Here is a 25956-nt window from a genome sequence, read left to right on the forward strand (position 1 = left end):
ATCTACTTACTGATAACATCGATGACTAAACGCATCAATATAAAGTTAACAATGTTTTATAATCAATCGCCTACTTCTCACGGGTCAGTTTTACGCAATTGATCAACGGTGAATATTGAATAGATTTGTATCGAGCATTCTCATACCGGAAGTAGGTGGGGCCATCGTTTAGCTATACGTCGTACGTTTTGTTTTCGTATTTGCTATTATGTGTATTTGCATTAGATTTTTCATCAATAAACATTCAATAGTAATTTTTTAATCATTGAAATAACAAATAAATGATAACGGATATTCCCACAAGTACGCGCGCATAATCTAAGTAGGGATGGTTGATATGTACACATATACCTCAAATTAAAATATATAATAATCATTGCTTATCTAACTGTTATTTGCGCAAACAACTACGATCATTTATCTGAATGACAGCTGTCACTGGTGTCAATACTGACACATTTACAATTAAGCAACCAACATACTTAGAACTTGGCAAAGCTAGTATTTTCCTCTTTAAAATCAATTTTCATTTCATTATATAACGTATTAGTATGGTAACAAGGTCTATACATATATTTTTTATGTTTCATTTTATTTTGATAAGTAAACTGGTAATCTAGAATAAAAAATTCGTTAAAACGCAAGATTAAGCCATCATCTGCGTTATCTGTCCTTATCAAAGATACATATCCAACAAATATCTAACGAGGACTATGTACAATAATATGTTTATTTAGGTGACAGCAAAGAGATAATCGGAAAAGTCACATGACACAAGTGATTAGATCATTTAAGTGGGTATACAGACCGTAATGAGATCAAATGTAATGAAATTTAATTATGATTATCCTATAAAGGTACATACGTACGAATGAAGGTAGACGAAATTTAGAATAAGTGTAAGACGCGTAAGTGCCTTACGGGTTAGGAAAGGTTTTCTTCTGATGTTCAATATTAATTATATGATGATTGTAAAATGTGATTTTTTGTTTAAGAAGCAATAAAAACACGACTCCTAGTTCTAAATTCAAATATTTATCACAATTGAAGCGACTTCTACTTCAAGACGTATGTAACATATCCTTCTATCTAATCGAGCTACAGACACACAGTTGGAAACTCTAATGAGTTAATGACAATTTTCCTTATTGTTGTATATTAAAGTTAGCATTGCGCCACTGAGACAATTCTGTGTAATCAATTTGACTAATTCAACTCATTAATCAGCGTGATTAATAAATAAACACCGGATGCACTGATAAAAATATAAAATTAAAGCTAATTCAGCAACAATCGGTAACCTTTAACAGGATGTGGACGTTGCTGATAAAGTTTAAATTCAAATTAGATATAGTAATTTCATAGGACCTTGCTGTTTAGGATTCCGTAATTGAAATTAAGAAAAAACAAACTCCTGTACATCGCAATATAGGATTTTATTACTGCTAAGTTGGCTGTCTATTACAGTTATTTTTCCAGAAGCTGTCAGCTACAGAAACGTGATGTGTTTCTACTTTAATAATATTAATGCTGCTATCTATAAAATAAAACAATAAATATGCTCACGACTATGATTCTAACACGTGGTATTTAATGGTATTTGGGGACTGCCACCGTAGTGGTGAACAAAATTCGACATGTCCAACTATATGTCGTACGTATTTGAACTAAACGTGGAAAGAGGTGAGCTATTGCGGTCACTTTCGTTGTTATAATTCTTAATATTTGTTCAAACCCCTGTGTGGGTGTAGTCACATATTTCTGCAGAATAAAGTTTCTTTCTTATATAAGCCGCGCTTTCTAGTATTATACTACTGTTAATATAATATGTATCCAATATTATTCACCATTCATAAAACTAACTAAAGCTTCAAATTACTCGGCGGGCTATGGAGAGGGCTATGCTCGGAGTCTCTTTGCGTGATAGAATCCAAAATAAAGATATCCGCAAAAGAACCAACGTAACCGATATAGTTTAAAGGATAAGCAAGCTGAAGTGGCAATGAGCTGGTCACATAGCTCGAAGAACTGATTACCGATTAAGAAAAAAGGTTCTAAAGTGGCGACCCCGTATGGGCAAACGCAGTGTAGGACGATCCCCCACTGGATGGAGTGACGACTTGAAATGCATTGCAGGGAATCAGTGGATGCAGGTGGCTCAGGACCGTCCTTTATGGCAGTTTATGGGGGAGGTTTATGTTCAGCAATGTACGTAATAATGGCTGTAATGATGATGATAGATCTACATTTCAGTTTACGTCATAAACAAATAGATTAAAATTATGCTTATTGTAAAATATTATTCGTTCAAACATTTGTGTAGTATTAAAATTAATATAAAAGGAACATATTTGGCAAGAAGCAACAAACAAAGAGCTTCTGTTGGCGTTTTTGTACAGTATTCTTGCAGAATATTTAAATCTACTCGTATAATTTAAATGATGCGAAAAATACGCGTAAAAATAGGCGCGTCTTTTTCTATACTTCTTGTATCTAACTGCATAAGATCTAAAATTCTGTAAGAATTGAGTTTATTAATTTGACTTATATTTATAGTAATCAATTACTTAAAGTTATAATTTATTACAATATAGTGATTAATTACGTAGCACAAAGTTATAATTAGATACGGAGCCCTCTGCGCGCGAGTTTATTTACAAATGATCGATATTTTTTTTTCTTTAATTTAAACGTCAGCCGCACCTATATGTTTGCTCTTTCAACGGTCTTATGGACCCTTAATTTTTTACTTGATAAATTATATCAAGTTGATAATGTAAATATTTGGCGTGACAACTGTTATTTATGAATGAATTTCCTTGTTCTACAAAATAGTCCGTTAATAAACACACCATCACAGAACTCACGACCATAACACTGATAAGTAATAACTGGTATATTACGCTTATAAAGTATTATCTACATTTATGATAAGCTAGTTTTTACCCCTGACTTCGTCTTTGTGATCGTGATATATTGATCGATGTTTATTCAGCTTATGTTCTTCTCAATCCAAAATAGCACTTCTATGGAAAATTTTAATACGATTGGTTGATTCGATGAGGCACCAAGAATTAATAGGTGTACAAAAAAAGCAAATTTGTAAGCAGAAATATCGTTTAAAATACACATGCATGCCAAATAAATATAGACATGTATAAATATAAACAATTTAGTCCTCGGGAATGATACCGTGTGAGACCCACCATGGGTGTCACAGTGTATTTATTCTGTGACGTCCTTGACGCAGTTCATGTTTATAAGCGACAGTTACCACAATCAGGTGGACCGTTAGGTTGTTTGCTATTTGAGTTGTATTAAGAAAATACAACTCGATTATAAAACATGATATTATGAACTTGTATACATTTAACAATAAATAGTTTAAAATATAGTACATATATATATATATATATATATATGGCCCCGGAGGAGGCGTATGAGTACAGCCAGATTCCTACTGGCTAAAATCACCACGATGTTCCTCTTCACGCCATGCGCTGGGGTCTATAACTTTTCCTGAGAAATGAGTTTTTTTTTATACAATTTAAAATTGCAAACAAGCTGACGGTCCATCTGGTGGAAAGTGGTAACCGTCGCCTATAAACATGAGCAGTATCATGGACATAACAGAGTATACTGTTTCGCCAATGATACCCCCCATGCGTTGCCATTCTTGAGGACTCAGGTGTTATTCTTATGTATTCTGTAAATTCACGCCATATCCCACCCTTCAAACCGAAACACAGCCATGCAAACACAACTGCTTCACGGTAGAAACACGAATGGGATAGAGGTACCCAAGCAATCGAAATATCAAATATAAAAAGAATTTTTCAAATCCGTCCTATAAATCTAGAGATTAAGTGTTCGGACAAACAAACTCTTCTGTTTTATTACATTGGTATAGATATAGACGTATTGGAATGAAGGGATGTCTCTAAATGCTAACAAGAATTGTTATCTAAAAAAATATATCCCGAAGATTGATTGATGTAAATCTAACAAGATTACAAAGATTACAATATTTTTCGTGGTTATTTTAAATTTCACAATGCCCACTTATATATTTTTTATCAAATTAGACACTTCGGTAATTTTATTTATTTATTTATTTATTATTAGAAAAACATAGAGCCTGATTCAATCAACACAGTCAAATTACATTTATGTTGAGCTATAATTAGTTTAAACATTTACGTAATTACACAATCAGTTTTTATAATAAAAAAAAAATAAATATAAATTTTGTTAATTTTAAAAATATGAAGAGATTTTCGGAAATTTCGTTAGGATCAGTAAATAAGTCATCTTGTTACAAAATCATTGTCACAGAAATCTATAGTAGAGTTTTTCTCTCAATTCATTAATTGAAACAATGATCGTAATTAAAAAATAAGAATGCTACACCCTGGATATTGCAACAAAAATGCTACGAGTCATGGTTGTGGCGAACACAACTACAGAAACAAGTAGTACAATGTCTGTATGTGTGACAAGATGTGTGTGTGTAGTTAGGGTTAGCGAAGAAAAAGCGCGTGCTTCGATGTATTATATAATGTGCATTAAGCAGTGACTTTGAAAAAGTTGTGAAGCATTTATTAAAAAATAATTGAATTATTGGAGAATAACAAAAGTGTATTTTAGTTAACTACAATATCATATCATATTTATAACAAATTTAAATATGTGTACAATAAATTTGCCAAAATGCAATTATAACTCGTTAATCAACTGCATCAATAAAGTAGATATCGTGATATAGTATATTATTACCAGTATTTAATTTTCTCTAAGTAGATCACTGTCACTATTCACTAGTATATTTTTACGTAAAAAGAGCTTTAAATTAGAGGGTACGCATGCAGAACACATTGCAGTAATAGCAACGTATGAGTGATGCCATGGGTGTCACAGTATATTCTGGGGGGTAAATAGTACTTTTCACAAGAATAAGATATAGCAATAATTTTTAATCAGGTGGGATTTTTAATCGTATTTTATTATTTTGCTCTATAAATGATCGCTTCCAAAAAGATACAAGGTTAGTGCGACACAACAATACTCGATTTAGAATTTTAAATGACTCTGGTTTTCTGTCAAAATTAACACTAGCTGAGACTAATCAGTTATCCTCTTTATACCTCATAAATATTATGTTCTCCAGCCTTCTCTGACATCGTCAGCTTTTAAAGCGTAAACTAGAGACATTTATTAGAGTGAAGTAGTTGACGCAAGTTTGAGAAGGGGTGAAGTGAGACCGCAGTAGGAGGCAAGAAGAGTTCATACTGTACTTTAGTACTATTACTTCTATTGTGCTAATAGTAAAGTAATAAAATAATAAGAACACATAAAACTTAGATTAGATATTAAAAATGAAAATGTGTGTATAAGTGTTGAGAAGAAAAATAATCTACGTGATGAACCACAGTAAGTCAAAATTAGCACAACGTCTAATTTTGTTAGGGTCTAATTAGATCCTATACTTTTTTTATGACAATTCTTACACAAAAAGAAATTTTGTCAAAAGACAAAATGGTCACTGTCTGCGTTGACCTTTACAACGGTTATGATAAAGGTGACAAAAAAATCGATTACTATATATCATAATTATTATGTTTCTCGTCCGCTGTGGCAATTTGTAGATCATTTCGTTGTGCTAATGTGTATGGAAATTATGCAAAGAACTGGTAATTAGAGTCGAGGTGAATGATCTGTAATGCTATAATTTGTTAAGTATATTTTCTGTCTGTAATATCTAATTGCTAAATATTTTATACAAATGGGCTAGTACTAGTAGTAGTGTTTGTAGGTAAGTAATTTTAATTACTTATCAACAAATACTATTAGTATTTTTATTATATTGAAAAATTTATTTTTATATATGATTATAAAGAAAATAAAAAATAGTAAAAGCTAGCAACAAAAGTAACGTAAACATATCTAATGTACTCATCAGAATCTACAATTAAAATAAAAAATGTAGTAGAACACCGGTTGACTGCAATTCAAATAAGAATTCTATCATTATGACTTTATTCTGAGTGTTACATAAAATTAATGGATGTACAGTCGTGTAAGTACTAGTTAGTCGTTTTAAGTACTTATTGACACAAAACCGTGATATTAAAAATATAGAAAATAATAAAGTCGGTTTAGGTAAGTCTATAATTTATGTTTTGCAAGTGGCACTCAATGTAGTAAATTTTTGATGTGGGTGCACGTGCAGAGATTCCCATCATTACAATCCGTGTTGTCAATTTCCACCAATACCCCGATGCTTGCTGCAGAACTAATTTCCGATAAACTCGCACACAAATAAACATAATACGTAGTTACGTTTGAGTGCAAATTACACACACATGAGTGTGTGAGCGTGAGAAAACTACAGCGGAAATTATGACGGGTGTGTGCGGCTCACTGACGCAATTTGCACACATACTTATCATTCGCGCACACAGCTACATTATGCGCACGCGCACATCTACGCAGCCCGCATCGGACTGCTCTTCTACAATAGTTATCAAGTTTGTCATAATGAAGATGCGCGCTTTTCAATACATTAATGAGGCTCCCACAATGTTATTGATAGGATGATAGAAACGAATGAATGTTGCTTTTGTCAATGTCCAATTTACGAATAATAATCTGCATGATCACTCGGCTAATCCAACTTATTTATTTAAAGAGAAAGCTTATCAATAATATTTTTCAAGACTCAGTAACGCTTCAAGAAATTGATTTGTGAGGATTAATGAATGAAAACTGAGAGAATTGAAGTATGTTATTCTAACAATATAACACTGAAAATCATATATTTAGGTACGAGTATATAGATTATTCGCATAGAAGTAAATTTGTAATTATCAAGAACAAGTTAATACAAGACAACTAATACAAGAAGTAATACTTAATATCCTAGATGATAATTATAAGTTACAAATAAAACATCGTGAGCCACGAGTCACTTTCGAATAAGAATTTACTCTAGATGGTTAGAACGTGTGGACATTTGCAGAATGAATTACTACTTTATAGCGGCTGAAGTGGATTCATTAAACATTTATTGAAACTATTTGCTTAACCTAGTAAATACTAGATATATTAATTTTGAAATGACCGTAAACTATCAATCAAGCAAGGTATGTAGAAGTATGAGCATACGAGTGGTAGCAATAAGAAATACCAATAAGCGCGTTGGCAAATGTGGAATTTAAAGTAAACAGGGAATCTGTGAGAGCTCGAGATGAATCAGTAACGAGAGACGCGGTAAACTACGTCCATATTAATAATCGTGGGTTATTACGCAGGCCCTCATTAAGTCGGCGGCCGCTCGCCCCACGAAACCGCAGAACACTGCTAAATAATTACCCCCAGACTGCTTTCTTCACGAAACCATCGTAAAAGCACATTAAACAACATCAACTAAGTCGGCGTGAGGAATTACAATAAATAAGGTATTAAGCCGGCGTTGTCAGGCACTGTACCGAAAATGTCGAAAAGCGATTAATGGAAATAAAATTGAGCGAAGGCTGAGAGAACGATTTACTTAATACATTGATAATAAGGGGAGGGAATGTATGTAAAATGTTGTACGTAATGGAGGTAGTCTCGTTAGACGTGGGAACGTCGGTGTAGAGGCGAACTTTGCTTCTACATGGTAAGGATCGCGTCAGACATTGTCCACCGTTAGGGTTTAACTTTAAACCTTCATTAATGGTAATAGTTTTGAACTTGGACGATGGGAATGGCTCTTTTTGCTGCGTCTACACCGATTGAAGACGTTACAGTAATAGCCGTGTTCGACACGATGCAGTAAAGCCTTACGTTTTGATAAAAGTGTATTGAAATGCATTCTCATTAGATTCTTTGTCTACATGGTTATTGATAGATTTTTGGATCAGTAATATAAGTGAAATAACAGTATAATATTCTAATAAGACTTTAATATTGTCCTCAATTTTTTCTTTAAGAATAATAATTAAATTATTATACCAGAACCGTTTTTGATTAAGAGATTTAAATTAATAATCATAAGAAATTTAAAGTTAAGAGTTGGGATATCGAAGTATAATTATTACTGCCTTTTATACAAGAGAAAGCTATAATTAAAACGGCTCTCTAATTTCTTATAACATTAAAGTGACAGTGCAAATTTGTAAAGAGTATTTGAGTATGTAATTACAAAGTATTCTCGAGTCGTGTAACTTGAAACTTGTGTGTGATTACGAATGTCGAGTTTTCCTACTAATTCTGTCAGTTTAATTAACCCTAAAATTATGTTGATTCCTTACAAATATATTTAAGATCTTGTTTAATTTTGATTTAATCTTAAATTACTTAATGGTTACAATAACAAAAAAAAAAAACAAAGTTCGTATAAATTTGTTCTTAAATGATTTCATTCTTACTGAGTATGTTATGCCTCTATTGTCATTGTATTGTACCTTAAGAGAAAGGTAGCTTTTCAGAACTATAACTATCTTAGAGACAGGCATCGCGTGAAGAGTGCAGGTAACCTGCAGGCGCCACTCGTCCGATTGTGCCTCTTAGGAACCGTCAATTTGCGCCTGTAATTATTGCAGACCCTTCGATACTTATTTCTATTTTTTCCTGGCTTAATTGTTGCAACAGATGACTTTTTTGTCGAACCACCTCAAAGAGAGCGGAAAGGCATCAAACGCAGCGTTCGAATTTGGAAATAATTATACATAAATAGTCCCTTGAGCGGCCGATTAAGACAATTTCCGAGGCAAATTGCCGCAGACGATCATAATAGCACACGCGCTCTCCGTCATAAATAAATCTGGATTACGTTTCTGTACAAGATTAAGATTGATTCGATCTCGATTCTTTCTGCTATTAATGCCTACATCGGATAATGCGTCGGCCGTGTTAAAATTTTTAAATCATTATTCGTTTTTGTACGTGTGATTTGTAAGATAATTACGATCGACAAATTGCTCGGAGTCATTAAGATGGTAACGGCTGGATGCGATCGGTCGGTCGCCCGTAATTAATGATCGATACATGTGAAATAATTAATTAGTGGCCGAGGTCGGATTGGATCTCGGTGCCTCGGGGCTCAGCACAAAAAACAATGACGTGCGGTTTTGGCTGCGCCGGCGCCGCTGCCGTTGCGGCGACATCCGCCGCACTGCACGTCTATAATTTGGGAGACCTCGAATTAGTTTTAATCTCATTTCTCAGGGATGAGCGTGACGGCGACTTTACGTTGAATGTGTCATTATCATTAATGTTAATTTTGATGATTGTTATATTCTTATTTTTAATCGTACGCTTGATTTTGAAGTAATATAACGCCATCGATTGCTTTGTCTAAGATAAATATCATAGACTGATCTATTATTTTCACTGCAGAAAAACAGTCTTCCGCTATTGTAGTACAATTTATACGATTGTTAAAAGCCAGATAATTACCGACGACAAACCTTGATGTCGGAACAATTACGAAGAGAGCATTAAGAGGCGGTTTCAATCGTGTCGCGTAATGTGTCCACTGCTTAATGGACATTTCAAAGGCTGAGGTGAAGAACAGAAGAGGAGTGGGGGCATGGGTCACTTTATCTCTACTGGTGACTGTAAAATTAGCTTACTTTAACCATTATTTAATGTCATTTTAGGATGGGAATGAACCGACTTGAATTGTGGGAATTTAGTTGAAATCGTTGACAGAATTTGAATAGATAATTATTTGGATTCACCACTCGTCACATTCAGTTGTTAATCTGCATTTAATAATAGGTTTTGCGGTTTTGGAGAATAAAAAGATTGTGACAATGGCCCAACATGTTATTTTAAATTTGTTCAGCTGCATAAGTAGTTATCTTGAGAAAAATCAATAAGTAATTAATGTTCTCACGATTTTTCACGATGTAGGCTCAAATCAGTGTGAGAGCTCTAACTCGGTATCGAGATGCGTGTGCGCAATTAAAACGAAACCCACAATCAGCCGCCATGTTTGTACACGGCCGTTGTTAATAGCCTTCTGTAATTACATACCAGTATCATGCCATCGTCTTCTTGGAAGGTTGATCGAATTAATAGAACCTATTTTGGAGGAACGTCATAAGATTTTAATATCATCAGGTATGTATGGGATTAATACATGACTATTACATGTGTCTTTAATGTACGCGTTTAGAATGGGAACCATAGAAATATAGGGTACCAATAAGAAAAAAAAACCGTGTATTACTGTATTTCTAAGTGGAGTTATCCTGATACCATAGAACATAAACACTCGACTAGGCAATATTTCGTGTATCATATGAATGGACGCGAGTCCACCATCTTTTGTCAAATTATTTAGGTTTAGTATCTGTATTTATGGTTACATGAGAGCTAACTGGAAATTTAAATTAGCACACAAAAACATGTCAAAGGTCAGGCAGAATCGAACCCATGATCAATGAGGTCATTTGAATTTCGGTAAATCAGAGTTATATTCTGTACAAAAATGAATGTTACAATAACAATGAATATACATTTATAAAATGAAAAATGACATAAGAAAATTATACTAATCTTCAAGCAACGAAGACGAAGAAATGTCAGAGATAAGTATCTATTAAAATATACACCTTGAGAAAAAATGAAATAAGGATAGCAATAACATACGACACGGTCACAACGTCGACTCGAGAATTTCATATCACCACATTTACATGTATTCCATTCGCGGAACTAGCGGGGCCGACCTCCCTGTCGTTATATCCGGGGAAAGAATATCTAAATTCAATTACAAAAAGGCTTCTCTGCGAGGTGTGCCGTTGCACCCGCGCCTCCTCCGAAAAGGGTGTATAACAACTCAATTTCTCCGTATTATTAAGACGGAGGGGTGCGCGGGTAGGGCTGGGGTGGCGTGGAACACAAAAAGAATGCTAATTTAAAATTCTTATTGCTGTGTTTGTATGCGCGCGCGCTTTATGTATCATTCGCGTAACAAAAGCCGGAGGAGAGAGCCGCCCGAGCGCGTAATTTCAATCTAATATTCAATTTGAGAAGTATTGCGAGCTCCTCCCGCCATCTTTTATTTATTTACTTGACTGCAAACGTTTCCTTGGGTTTGCGGATCGTAGAAACATGAGAGATATGTCAAATTAAGCGCTTTATTTGCTTTATCTATTTGATAGTCATGGTTATAGTGCCGAAAATTAAAAACAATATAGATAAAAGATGTGTCATATTAGAAATATGGGAGTCTTAAAAGTTTTTGACAACTCATCCTAAATATTAAAAACTGATATCTTTAGCAAACAAAGATAACATAGGTCGTATTTCTTGACAATGAGCGCTAAATTAGATTCGATATCTCAATGTAACGGGCAGAGATAATTGCTTCATTCCCACGGCGCGAAGAAAATAAATTTCACCGGTCACAATAGGTGCTTTCCACAGACAATTCGCGTCTAAACGGAGGGCGATAGACGGCTAATGCTCGAATCGTGATATATTAGCCTATGAGTTAATGCTGACCCCACACCACACCTTCGCGATCTGCATTTCTGAACCATATTTTAACTGTATCTTCATAAATCATGATGCAAACTGTTAAGTTGTTCAATTTGTTAAGTTTTTATATTTACCTATTACAGTACTAGATATATAGCAACATTTAATGGTTATGTATTATATATTGCAATTAAATATTAGAGACAAGGATTAAAGAAAAACAACTAAATACACTTATGGTCTGTATGGTCTGAAATATCAGCAATAAAGATGGAAATTGATTAGCCATGTATGTAAAACTGGAACTAACGACGAAGAAAGGATTTCGAGTGGCGACTCTACTGATGCAAATGTATCTACTATAACACTGACTAAATTGAGTGACAAATCGAAATGTGTTGCAAAAACTTAATAGGTGCAAATAGCTTTAGATCTTCATCTATGGCGCAGTTTATAGGGAGGCCTACGTTCAGCAAAAAATAATTTGCAAAAAAAAATTGAATTGCTGAAATAATGATGATAACACGTAACAAATACATTAAAGGTTTTTGAGAATTTCTTGTAATTATAAATATTATAGCGTAACACAATTTATAAATATTAAGAATACAAAATTTAGAATCATTAAAAATATAAATAATTCAATAATAAATTCAAAGCTAACAAGAAAAATAAGTAACTAAAATGAGCTAACAATAGAAAGAAGTAACAAGAAATCGAAAAAAAAGTAATTTTTGAACCTGTAATATGGTTCTAAACAAAGTGTCAAGTAGGTATGTTTTAACTATTGTGTCGCTTGTATAGAGAAAGCAGAAAATGTAATAATAGTTAATAACTTCCACAGTTATCCTGCAGATCATTATATCCTTTTCGAGCCTTCAAGGAAAACAAGGCAAGCAAGATCCTCCGTTTTGCTTATTATAATATGATCTATTATAAAATCAGGAATTCGCCGTAAGTACAGAAGCCTGTACAGTTATAACATCCTAATACATGTACCAACTAATAGGAGGGAAAGAGATTGTTAGTAATAGGGGTTAAATAGCCCCATTACTAGCAATATATCCTGTCAGGTCGACCTCCACGCATTGATCCCCCTGGAAACCATCGTGGCTAATTCTAGTAAAATTCGCCAGGATGGGCTAACTGACCTGCTTTCGTCTTCATTAGTCATCTATCACTGGTGCCCCGTCATTGTATACCGATAGCGCAGACGGGGTTACCATACCATTATCACCCATTAAAAAAAATCAACTTATAGTGAAATAGGCCTGGTATCTCAACATATTTTATCATGTGCCTGGAATTGGAATTAAAATCGCTAGTTAAAATGGTCTTCCATCTTGTTTTCTACTAGCAGAAATAAAACAATTATAATGTCCATTGTAAATACTTAGATCAATAGGTATAAACATTGAAAACTATTAAGACTTTGTTTCATTTTAATATAACAATCTACGCTTTCTAAAATAAATGTCTTATAAATAGACGATTATTTAAAATAGAGCATAAGTCAAGGATGATAGATTCAATTTCGATCTGTCACGATCACGACGTTTTATTAATAGGTCATGAAGGTAGTCAAGGTAAGTACATATTCGTACCTAACCTGTATTTAAATAAAGGCAATGATACTATATTTGCAACATGTAATAAAACAAAAGTAAAAAGACTGTATGAGGGTTTTATCATTGTACCATCGTAAAGAGTACCGGTACGATATGTAGGTGTGACCTGGATATTCTAAAATGTCTCGCAAGATGAATGTTATATTGAATATTCTTCGTGAGTGAGATATTACGATTGCAATTTCAGATGTAAATCCGAAGGCTGCACATTCAGCTGTATTGTATAAAAATGTTTTGACTTCTTTAAATTTACATATTAATAGTACAGGAAAAGTATCAGGTTTCATTACACAATAAAAACGGACAAAGAAATAAGAAGCTCTCAGGGCGAAACTTAAAACATTAAATGTATTTAATGGTACATATTAAATACCAATGAGGGCCAAGTTAGGTACATGCAGTAATGATATAGCAATTGTTATACTGCTACACCATCATGCTGTCGCTAAGTATGATTTTTAAGGCCTTTTACTGTGCGCAGAAAGCGTGCGCGGGCGTCGCGTCGCTTGATAATTTGCTACGCGACGCGTCTACACTCTTGCGCACATAGCGTAACCCTTTATTCAAACGAGCAATGAATAAAATGTAACTAGTAAGGGTACTTACATGAAGATTTGTCATGCGTATAAAGGTTATCAAAGTATGTTTAAAGAAATTTGCATAGTATCGATTATAAGAAATTTAAAGGTAATCAAGAAATATATTGAACTATTATTGTCAACTTTATTTTTGATGTGTTGGTGCTTATTAGGTACCAATTATATAGTAATTCTTCCTATTATCTAAATGCATCTAATAAATGTATAAAAATTCGCAGGTATTTCGAATACAATTTTATATATAGAATAAACTAGGTAGGTAAAATTAGCCATTAAAATTTAATAAGTATATTTACAAGTAGGTACTGGTTGTATAAAACTCTGTGACTACTAAAAAATGATATTCATAATCTCAGGTTGACCATAACGAGAGAAAACAATAAATAATAAAAAGTAACAGCATCAGATAAAACCGACATTGTCGCATGATAAATGATCAGATTTAAATTTAGAGAACAAACTTAAGGTCCCAGAGCACCTTATAACGAACGCGACGAGCTCCGTTTATAATTATAATTAATATTCTCACAGTATTAAAGTGGTCGACGGCAAAAAAGAGATTCGACGCGAGAATTAATAACAAACAAATGGGCTACCTGCGGTGTTTTTTGTGCTCCCCCACAGGTAGGCCTTCGTGACGATGAAAGGAACTCATATACGTGTCTGTCTTAGATTTTTTAAACAATATAGACCAATTTTAACACGGTTGCAGCTTTTTATGCGTGTCTGAACTTCATTCATAGGAAGTCAGGGTAAACATAAGCAAAAAATCGTGCATGCAGCCACTGCCCGACAGATGGCGATGGCACTGCTATCAAAAGCAAACACGGTTACGGTTATTTGCCATAAAGATTTTAAGACGGCGCGGCGCACCCACAAGTGAGTCGTTAAATCAATAAAATATGCACCTACCTACACTTAATATCGTATTACTGTACCGGTGCGATACAAAAAAGAAACATAAGAACTAAAGCTGCGTTCGAAACAAGAAACCGACGAATGAAAAATTTGGACAAAAGAGAGGAACTCTCTAAATGCGATACGATAATGACAAAACAGAAATATGATTTCGATTGAATTGTGTGACAGGATCGGCTTTATTGGTCATTATGGTGGGTGCGAAAAGGAGAGGGAATATAGTTAATAATAAAAATATTTTATTTGTATAGTGGGGTAAACACCCCCGCTGCGGGCTGTTTGGTACGGCCGGCATCCATCATCATTATATTAACCGATTTAACACTTTTGAACAGATTCCTGCGACGGTTGGTGGTAAGTACTTTTGTTTGGGAACATAATGTGCAAAGATATTTTTTAAGTATAGTAATATTATGATGATGTCTTTTTCAATAGCTAACGAGATTTTATAATTATTTTATTATTAGGTAGAAACTTAAACTTTTGCATTTTTAAAGTTACAGATAATAGAATTTTAATTGCTTTTTCTTCTTGATATATTAAATGTCTCATCAGTTTCAAGTAGGTGGTTTTTATGTCTCCGCTTTGTTTATTTTCATAATTTTCCTTGCTCATTCCGTTCCCGGTAGTGTTGACTCCATCATCACATAGTACTTCATCTATCTGATCAAATATCAAAACGTATATACTTAGGTTCTAAATGATGGTATTCAATTAAACTTTATAATAAATGGATACTAATTTACATATTATACCAACGAAGTATACACTACGATCCTATGATTGCAGTAGATTAAGTATGGACTAAAAAACAGTTTCACTTTTACATTAAAGGTCTGCATGTTTAAACAGTTGACGGATTGCGACCTAGTCTACAAAGATTCCTTTTTAGTAACTACTTAATAATTAATTAAGTCCAGAGGTGAGGAAACTGGGTCATTCGATTTAATACTTCATGTCATTATAGTGTTAACGTTTGGACATATCAATTCCAATAGTTCCAGAATAGAATGTAAAATCTTTTAGTGCTCACGTCTTTTCCTAACCACTACTCGTAAAAGGCAAAGTGTCTCCATTAATAAGCCTAAGTATTGCATAATTGGAAACGTTTTTACTACAATTATATACAGATTTTAATTGACGTGCAATATGTTTGATTATAAATATTTAAGTTTCTATTCGTTTAAATTGACGAAATGCATTATCGGTCATGTCCATTCAGGAAATGCAATTAAATGAAATGATGCGTGTCGATATTAAAATAGGTATTGATATGCAAAGTTGGGCATTACATATGCGGGCGGTGGCCGAGGCCGGTCCCATGCTCTGTTTGTTCACAGATTTTTGTTCGCTAATCAATAATGACCCCAAATCCAATTACTATTCAAGAGTAACAATAAAGTTTGCCTACAATAGCCATGTACTGTTTTGTTTATTTACTGTCCATTGTGAACTGTTACTCGGACATGTCCTACATTTACGCTCCACGTAGGATCGCTACGGATTTCTTATTGGATTCGGTCGGTGTATTTATTCGATTGTGAACCTTATCCTTATAGTGTTATGATCATGAAGCGGTTAGTTGATTGGCAAAGATATGACTGCAAATAATTAATACATGAATAGTCAATATATAATAATTACAAGTATTAGGTAAAATGTATATTAAACAGAACTTGTGATATCACGTGCAAGTAGTTGTAATACCTGTTCGAGATCGAGACATACATACATCGATGTCACATAAGTAAGTCATGGCGCATGAGAAGGGCACATACGAGTAGCCCGGATCTAACCCAATAATTACAGCAGTGATTAGATCTCAGATAAAGCTCATTCCGCTAATTACTCCCTAAAGCTACACGAAGCAGCCGAGCTCAGTTTTTGCCATCCACATAATTTAATAAGCGTATTAAACCAGGCCGATGCCATAGATAGGTACCCGGCCCCGAGCGTTTCTCGCTAATACCTTTATAATGTTGTTAATACAAAGTAGATACATTACAAAAGCTACCTCTAGATATGGAGACGAATTTACGTCATAAGGTCAAAGAGGAATGACCATGTGAACGTCTAATGAAAGCAGATGAAGTCCCAGACTCAAATCACAGTCATTCAGAACATTCACATTACTATCAATTTAAGACGCTAGTGTATATGAAGAATACGATATTGCGTCTGGGGACATCGCGTGTGTCGGGACCGTATCAGTTAACTCAATGATATTTGCTTCTTTAATGTAAGTTCATTAGATGTAGATCATGTCTAATCAATTTAATAAGCGAGACTTGTCTGTGTGTACGTGTGCATATGTGGAACTATAATGTAACCAGTGTCATTACACGATTGTAGAGCGATCTGACCTCGCGATGAATGGCTCCCATTAGCATCTCATAGGTTTAATTAGGGAACCACGCACCGGCCGGTTGCTCGGTCGCCCACAACACGCGTGCCAGTGTGTGGGCAATCAAATTAGAACAGAGCAGACAATGCGAACGACTCGACCGTACCACCCTACGACAAAACGTTTTCTCGCAATCTTCGATCACCGGATTAAGGGAGTCCCGTCTCGCACGTTTTATCTCCGATTGTCCGCACTTAACGCGCACTTTACGCCGAGTGCCCCTCGAGAGGAAATTGAAAGCGATCGCTTTCCCTGGTATCTTATCTGTAATGTTATACTAATTAATCGATGTAGCGCGACGAGATCGTCGTTAGAGGTAAATAATGCAGGTATTGAATCGGCGGAGGTGATTTATTGGTGTGAATAGACAAAAGTGTCGCGGGCGGGGCGGGCCGGCACAATGCCGTGGAATGTCGTCGCGGGGCGAACGCGACCGCTGGCTGCGCTCGTGCGCCTCTTGAATGCGGATTATTTATAACCCTCACCGGTTCGGCGCAGCGAGACGGCCGAGCGACGCGATGCGGCGCTCTCGGCAACTCCCAGCCTACTACGCCTGAAGCGTTTCCACCTGTGCTCTGCTGTGCCATATGACTGCGCCTTAATTTATTCACGATAACTTTTAATAACACCATAATCGAAGCGGGCTGCCAAAATGTTACTGAACAGAAATTTGCGATTACGAGTGATCGTTAGTCCAAAAATTTGCTAAATTATTATATTCATAAGCCCTTGCTTATTCGCCCCCTTGGTTTATCATCCCCGCATCTATACAGACAATGCATAAGAATAATAGCGCTGCCGCGGATTATAACAAATTCCCCAAATTGTGTGGGTTCATATATTCGCGCAACAATATGACAAAGTATTGGATATCACATGTGTCTACAGTTTACCGCATTTGGAACTAATTGGTATATTCCATAATACCGTGATTATTGAATGTAACATCTGCCGAAATCGGTTTATTAACATAGACGTTAGCGAGATACGTATTTAAAATAACTATTTACCGTTTAGAACTCTTAGAATCAATTGATAAAGAGGTAGAGAAGAAATGTTCTAGTCATACAACTACAATCTTAATAAATCTTATTTATAATGCTAGCAAATAAAAGAAAGATACCAATAAAAATTTCAATGACACCTTCCTCCCATGAATTGTTAGCTCATTTCCAAAAGCTCAAAAGTATCGGTTGTTTAACAGATAAATAAAAAAAACAACACGGGCAATGAACCAATAGAATACTAGTAGGTATAAAATAAATCGTTAAATTCGCAAGACGCTCCACCGAAGTACTTTTCAAGTATCAATAAAAAACAATGAAAGTGGAAAGGGCAAAGAGCTTCTTAAGGCGTGTCAAACAGAAAACGCACTATGAAATTACTTTTCACGTTTTGTTGTTGACGGTAAAGCTAAATGAGAACATTTTTTGTTGTTAGCGACAGCCCTGTTTTGTCACGTCGCGCGTTGCTTTGTAACTACTTCGCAATACAAAAATTAAATCGTCACACTATATGGTTTTTCTAGGGTTACACCATAAATAAAAAAAAAGAAACTATCCGTTATTTGTACGAGAATTTATTTATTTCAACGTCACCATCGTTTGTTATGCTATATAAATAAAATTGATTACAAATTGTCACTACAATTACTTCTTTATACTGGTATGTAAGACTGTTTGGACCTGTGTTATTCAATAGAAGATTACTAACTAGATACTACTAGTAAAATACGTACTGTAGTATATCTATTACTTATCCCTGAACAAAATAAAAACTTTATTAGAGGCACGAGACGCACTTCTTTTGAACATAATTGGTGCTTCCTGCTAAAGTTTCCACTAAAAAACTAAGTTTTGTTTGACATCTCATCAGCTCAACATATTACCTTTTTTCGGTCCATTTATTTTGGACAATTTTGAATGTGTTCACCTCACGATTTATTTTTTGTGTATTTCCATCGTCCACTTACATAGTGGCTATGTCGTGAGTAGCTCGATTCGTTACCGAAACTATAATTAGTTTTACCGTTATTAGATACTTTACATTTTCAATGGGTGGGCTTATTGATTGCGACCACAACAATAAGAAGCGTGACAAGTCATTTGTTTATTTTCAGAATTCTAAAATCGACACGAGCAGGACAACTGTGCAATTTTCAATGCTTAAATTTCATCATTGTCAGATCAATGTGGATCAACACTTATATTGATCCATGTTATTACTTTTGTCATAGTAGTCATCCAAACATTGTAAATAAATATTAAAGCTAATTTAAATTTTGAAATTAAGTTAGCTATCAAATGTACATTTACTTCAACCTCTGCGAAGCAAGGTGAAGTCTACGAAATTTGACACGTTAATCATTTGTTTGCCAAAAGACGGTTGTTTAGTAATGACAACCATATTCGTTAAAATATTTCCAGCATTCAAATTTGTATCATTAACACGTCCAGGCTAATTGTTCACCGGGTTGTATCGCGACGTAAAACTTGGCGTTCGTGTAACACTTATTAAGTAACGACGCGCCTTTTTCTCAAAATTTAATTATCAGCATTAGGGTGACACCAAAAACGGTACGACGTGAAATTAGATGACAGTGTAAACTAAGATACAAGAGCTTGTTTGCAAAACTGTACACCGGAAAACTACAATTCCGTTTCAATTTGTAGAAAGTCGAAAATTGGTAGAAGAAATGACAGTGATAAAATTTAAAATAGCAAAAAGTACATGAGGCAATAAATTATTCAACGCGTAAGTGATTGATTGGATTTTACATTAATGACATGTTCAAATGAAAGTTGACAATAATAGAACATGGGGTCGCTAAATGGATGGCATTATGTCCAGGCACAGCGATGTCAAATATGAAGGATGATCTCCCACATTCGTCCTGAGCACTATTCTAACAGATTCAATAGCCGAGACAGGACTATTTAAACGTAACATTGGATTTAATGCGCCATCATTTCTTACTTCGTCGTTTTAAAATGTTTAAAGCAAAAAAAGCCTTTTGTTCGTTGCATGTATTGCTTTAAAATTAAGTTTTTTTCTAATTAGTTGTAAGCATGTTAGCACTATTATAGATTACCACTTCCAAATACGTGCAATTCCAAGTACATATAATACGTGATATTTAAACTACATGATGAAATCGTTAAAATCTAAAAAATAAATTAGCACGAATACTCAAAGACAAATAATATAAGTCAATTCACAAGTCTCCTACGACGTAAAGACTATCAAATTATAGCTACAACTATTTGAAAATGTACCATTCGTGATTGTAACATTAACACTCTGTCGACCAATGAGATTGTCCTGAAAACTTTGCTCATCTTCATAAAATCATTCGAAGACTTAACAAGAGGTCTCTAATTTATGCTCTCGTTAAACAGTTTAAGGTTTAAAATGCTTTACTAAAGAAATACAGGACAACAGTCAGTTAATAATCAAATAGCTTTTACCAGGTGTCCGACAAATGGAAAACTACTAATTAAAGTATTTTACTCAGCCGAGACTTAAATAGAAGAACGTACACTTGGTTGTAAGGAGTTTAATTAATCGGCCTTCTGATGCAACGATTGGACCGTTTTCTTTCTATTAGTGTCCGAAAGCAGTTTGTCCAATTGATTCACTGTGTAGCAATAAACAGTGCCAGTCTTCCTCGTGTTTGTGCTAAGAATTTGAGATGTTAACGTTTCTAAAGATCAAAGAGACGATGATTAGCGGATTGGTTGTAGATATTGTTGTTACATAAGTGGATACTAATGGTGTGAGGTACTCGTAAGCTGTAATAGTGATATGCGTTTTAGCACTTCTTTGTACCAAGGACGGATTATCATTAGATAATGCACGAATGTGTACCCAAAATCATGATATATGTAAACGCACCTCGTTCTTAAATAAAGTGGCAGGTAATGATACTAAATCATCTTTATAAGATTTTGAAGGTATAACGCCATTAAAATCAGTCCAGATGGGACAATGTGCCCCTAATGAACGTCGGGGCAAGTAAAAGAAATTATTTACGCCACACACTGCGACACTGCTACAAATGTTGACAGACATAAAAAAAGATGTAGAAATCTGGGTAATGATGTAAAGTGAATGGACAACAGTAATTACAGTGTACAACGGAGATTCTTTGGTGCGTATCGTCATAACACTAATTGACGAACTCTTTACTCTATACAATTACATTCGTTATTATATCTTACTTTTCCTTGCCGACTTTTTATTCTATAAAAAAAGCAGCGAAAAACATCAGTCATCAAACATTCTATAGCGAGGACCACCATTACTTCATTCACATAAAAAATATGTCGTGGCACAATAACTAGTAATAGGTCCAGTTTAGAAAACCTATTGTAATAAAAAGACGGCATTTCGAAGACATTAAAATTCTCTGGATCGTATAATTACATATGACACATTTTAACATTAAGACACCCACACGCTGTATGTTGTGCCTCTAAACTCGTATAATTTGTGTTAAAGCTATAATATATGAGAATTTAGGAGTCCCTCGCACTCGGCGTTCCATGCATTCGAACGTTAATAAAATTATCAAAATCTAAACAGGTTTGTGAGTATCGCTCGTGCGTCGGCAAGAGCCCGTCCGTGTCTCGGCCCGACTTATGAATGGAAATGGATTTTGGTATTTTTAAGTGTTTATAAAGGTCGTAAATAATTTATCGCTGCGTGATACTTCCGTCGTTCGAATTTGAAATGGACGAGCGCGCCAACTCGAATCGCTACTGGATTTTAAATCAGCATCTATGATAATAGTTTTAGTTTTATATATCAGTTCTAAATTTATTTACTAGTTATAAGATATGACAGGTTTGCATCGATTAGGTTAAAATTATTTATAGTGTTTGACAATTTTGTTCATACGATTTATATTTAAATCTGAGCCGAAATATGAAACCGATGCCCAGTTGGGTTGGGCATGACACTAGTGTTCGTGTAATAGATCGCTTGAGACAGTTTTTGCTAGAATAACGTGCTTGCTCTCGGTAGCGGTTGTTGCGTCAGCGGTCGTGATTCAACCTCGTCAAAACCACTTAGGTACTTACAGGCCAACATCGAAGCTGTAATTATTCTGAGCACACGTGGACATGCTTTACGACTGTGCATGGCCTGCCTTATAAACGTACACCTTTTTAATAGGTTAACGACTTGTATGCTGTCTTTATTGATCGTGGCCAAAAACATTGGCATTAGAGTTTGTGTAAAGCTATCAAGTTATCGGTAAATTCTTTGTAGTGTGATATTTTTATTCAGTGTATATTTATTTTATATATTATATATATAATATATAAAATATACATATAACTTATAATCTGGTGTAACTACACCAGATTTTTTAGAAGGAAGTTCTTAATTGGTCGGAATATGTTACGGGTTTACGATGACTTTTTCCACAATTCTTTTTAGAGTTATGGTTTATTTTCGAGTTGGTCTCACATTGATTTTGTGATTATTGAAACTGTGAGTATCATGGGCGAAACAGTATACTTTGTTATATTCATGGTACTGCTCATGTCTATAGGCGACGGTTTTCACTTTCCATCAGGTGGGTCGTTAGCTTGTTTGCCATTCTAAGTTGCATAGATTTTGTAGAGCAAAAAATTATCTGTTAGATAGCAAGTACGTGATTCCACGTTAATTCGAATATTTTCGATGTTACTTGTACATACGAACTATCTCGTTATTTATTAATTAGTAGATTTTTTTTGCAGAGCAAAAATAAATTTTATATTTATATTAGATTTTAATTTGTCAAATTGCTTCTATATTTCAATTGTTCAATGTTATTATAAGTAAATGAAGCATTTTTGAATAAATAACTATCAAAGGAGCTCATTTGTATGTTGGTAGTACCCATGCCATCAATATCGGTGCACCAATCCCGTTGGTACGGCTCACAAATATTTGAACTTTAGTAAACACGGCACGACGATATTTGTCACCAATAAACTCAAGACAAATTTCTATTAGGTTTGTCAAATGTTTGATGAATGTGTAATGAACAGTGGCCAAACATTCACTAAATCAACATATATTTTGGATGAATCTCCAAAATATTCAGGTTAGCACTCGTTACTTCGTTACGCGATGTCATACATCCACAACATTAGTTCTGCTATCTGTTAAGTATAATATTATAATCTTCTTAATAATTATAAATGTGGAAATGAGTTTATTAATTAAATTGTTTATTAATTCTAGATATATCAACATCAATATTGGTATTTTGGGAAAAAGATGCGTCCTTTGGGACAAAATGTTAAGTCTCACTTATAGAATCTTAAAAGGATGCTAATGAACTTAACCTGTATACATATTTATTTGATTTAGTATCAGAATACAATTAATATTTTTAATTATATTATCACAAGTACGGATTATATAGTTACTAAGCAAAATATATGTAGAATCATATTGTAGAAAAAAAAAATACAAAAGCACTACTCCATTTGATTATGCATACATTTCAATTCGAAAATGTATTTTTGATAAAGGAAACTTTAAAATTAATATTCACTAAGTTAATGACTGATTAATGTACGGGTATGTATTTTGATTATTCATTTGTTTTTTTTAATATTCATTCGCATTATTGTGATAGTACCACAATGAGAAGAGATATTGAACAATAACTACGTGGAAACAAAATAGTGATATAAATTTTATTAAAAAATAAAAAAAAATCGAGAATTTCTTTTTGAAGTTGTTTAATTAATATCTTTATAAAATTTAGTACAATATAAGGTATACTAATATTACATATATGTATATACATTGGTCATGCAGCTAAACATATGTCTTTTATAATATACAGTGAAAAAATCATTTAGCAAGATCCGTGTGTAAGAAGATGAGTAATGTCCAGGCCAGGCAGGCGGTGCCGTATCAGTTTGCAGAATCATACAAATTAATTTGTTACCTTTTTGTGTGACCGTAAAAAAGTATTGTGACACCAAAAGTGTAGATAATGTTAGTGGATCGACGTAAAACCGGTAGCGAAGCAGTAGCCACCAACGATGGGGCTATAGGGTGACCGAACACGGTTGCGACTGGATTGATTAGAGCGCAATAGCCAAATTTTGACGTGGCAACAAAGTTTGACACTTCTCATTAGAATCATAAAAAATGACGACATGATTTAAAGTAGCATGTAAACATGTATATTTAAATAGATATTATATCTATTCTATTCTATTAATCGCAATATTTGTATATCAAATCTAAGGGTAATATCGCAAAAAGAAGTTTTATGGCTTTTGACATATAGCTTACTTTGGTCCGTACTGAATTCGAGCACCGTGACTCACGTCATGTATAGCATTTATTAAGCTTTGCACTTCGGCGACACTATTGTTTTCAATATTTTTTAAGGAATAGCAACGAATGGCATAACTGATAAAAGTAGAGAACTCTATGAACCAACATACAACACACTCTTTAGGTACAACATTACTATTATAAAATATAGGTATTATGCAGAAAAGAACGCACTTCGTAAGCTGGTTGGCATGAGCACATGAGACATAAAGACTATCTATACGATGTGGCTACATAGTAGATTACTATTAGTTTCAAAAATATGTGTGTAAAAATAAACATTGCTTTTAGTTTAGCAACTAGAATTGAATGATAAGATGCTAAACTAAAACGAAGTCGACGGTCACCCTTATATACGTTTAGTTTAAGTCGTTTATTTTAATTTTATTGTGTGTTGACATTTTAGGATTGACATACTAAAAATAGTAATAACGTATGATGAACAAATGTCGACATTTTTCCATAAGTACCACATAATAATTCGATTTAATCTGTATTAGTAATCTAATACATTATTAATCGAATTAAAGAATACCATAATATGATTAGAAGATATACGATTATTAAGAAACGATCTTAATTTGAATATGTGAGATTAACATGCTCTCTAAGTATAAACTACAAAGACAGATAAAATATATCTACCTACACAAGACATCGAAATGACGATTGAAATAGAATATATTGCCTATATTGTATTTTATACAGAAATAATTTTTATTATGAAACTCAGTTCCGAACAGTGTAACAGAATGATATTGAGTTATGCAGTTAGGGATTTTATTACATTTTCACAGTTTCAGATGCAAGTTGAGTTCTACTGATTGATATATCATCTTTATTATATTCGACAAAATGATTGATTACTAAAAAGTACAGTAGTAGGTTTTGAAAAAGTATATTAATAGGACGTAAAAGTTATGAATATTTTATTTCACGCATGCCCAACAATGTAGTGTAATATTTTTAGGGTTCACGTAAGTTTCCTTATTTCATTATAACTTCTAAATACCTGAACTGATTTAGATGTCTGCGGTAACGTTAGAATCATTACATCATCCCAAGCGACAGCGATATATATATAAAAAAAAATAGTTCAGTTTTTGCAGTGCATTCGTGTTTTTTTATTTGCGAAGCAACATGTACTTTTTATCTTTGACAATAAATAAATAGATACAGTAAGTGATTTTTAGTAAAAACTGTTAAAACACCACCTGAATTCTGATGCAATATACAGGGTTTCTGAAAATTTTCATATGGATTAGAGACAAATAATTAATAAATATCGAGCTGGTAAAACCACAACAAACAGATAGAAGTACCTTATACTAGTAAAATTATAGAAATCCATGAATATTAATCATAAAATTAACATCGTTTTATATGGGCGATTGTAGCTTGTTAAATCGTGCCTATAAATCGTTTGGTTAGTGAAAAATTGATACACACAAATTATCAAGTACCGAGAGTGATTACCATTTTTTTTTTAAAATAGGGATATATTTCTTTTAGTTTATGTTACGTTTAACATTTAAAATAAGCTGAGTTACGTTAGAAATTAATTATTAATTACGATAAG

The 25956-nt window shown here is 33.9% G+C and overlaps 1 protein-coding gene across 3 annotated transcripts in view; it reads right to left on the minus strand.

Annotated features, from left to right (window-relative positions):
- LOC113521368 (zinc finger homeobox protein 3) overlaps positions 1-25956 on the minus strand; it is a 176104-nt gene that overhangs the window by 128340 nt on the left and 21808 nt on the right. Inside the window, exon 1 of one of the 3 annotated variants that reach the window (XM_052899006.1) lies at positions 11-281. The exons of the other annotated variants lie outside the window; for them this stretch is intronic. The gene's annotated coding sequence lies outside the window, so the exon portion shown is untranslated. Of the gene's footprint in view, positions 1-10; positions 282-25956 lie in introns of those variants that run through there. 3 annotated transcript variants of the gene reach the window in all.

Source organism: Galleria mellonella, unplaced genomic scaffold (genome assembly GCF_026898425.1).
Source record: "Galleria mellonella isolate WM207_F2 unplaced genomic scaffold, CSIRO_AGI_GalMel_v1 utg55, whole genome shotgun sequence".
Lineage (NCBI taxonomy): Eukaryota > Metazoa > Arthropoda > Insecta > Lepidoptera > Pyralidae > Galleria > Galleria mellonella.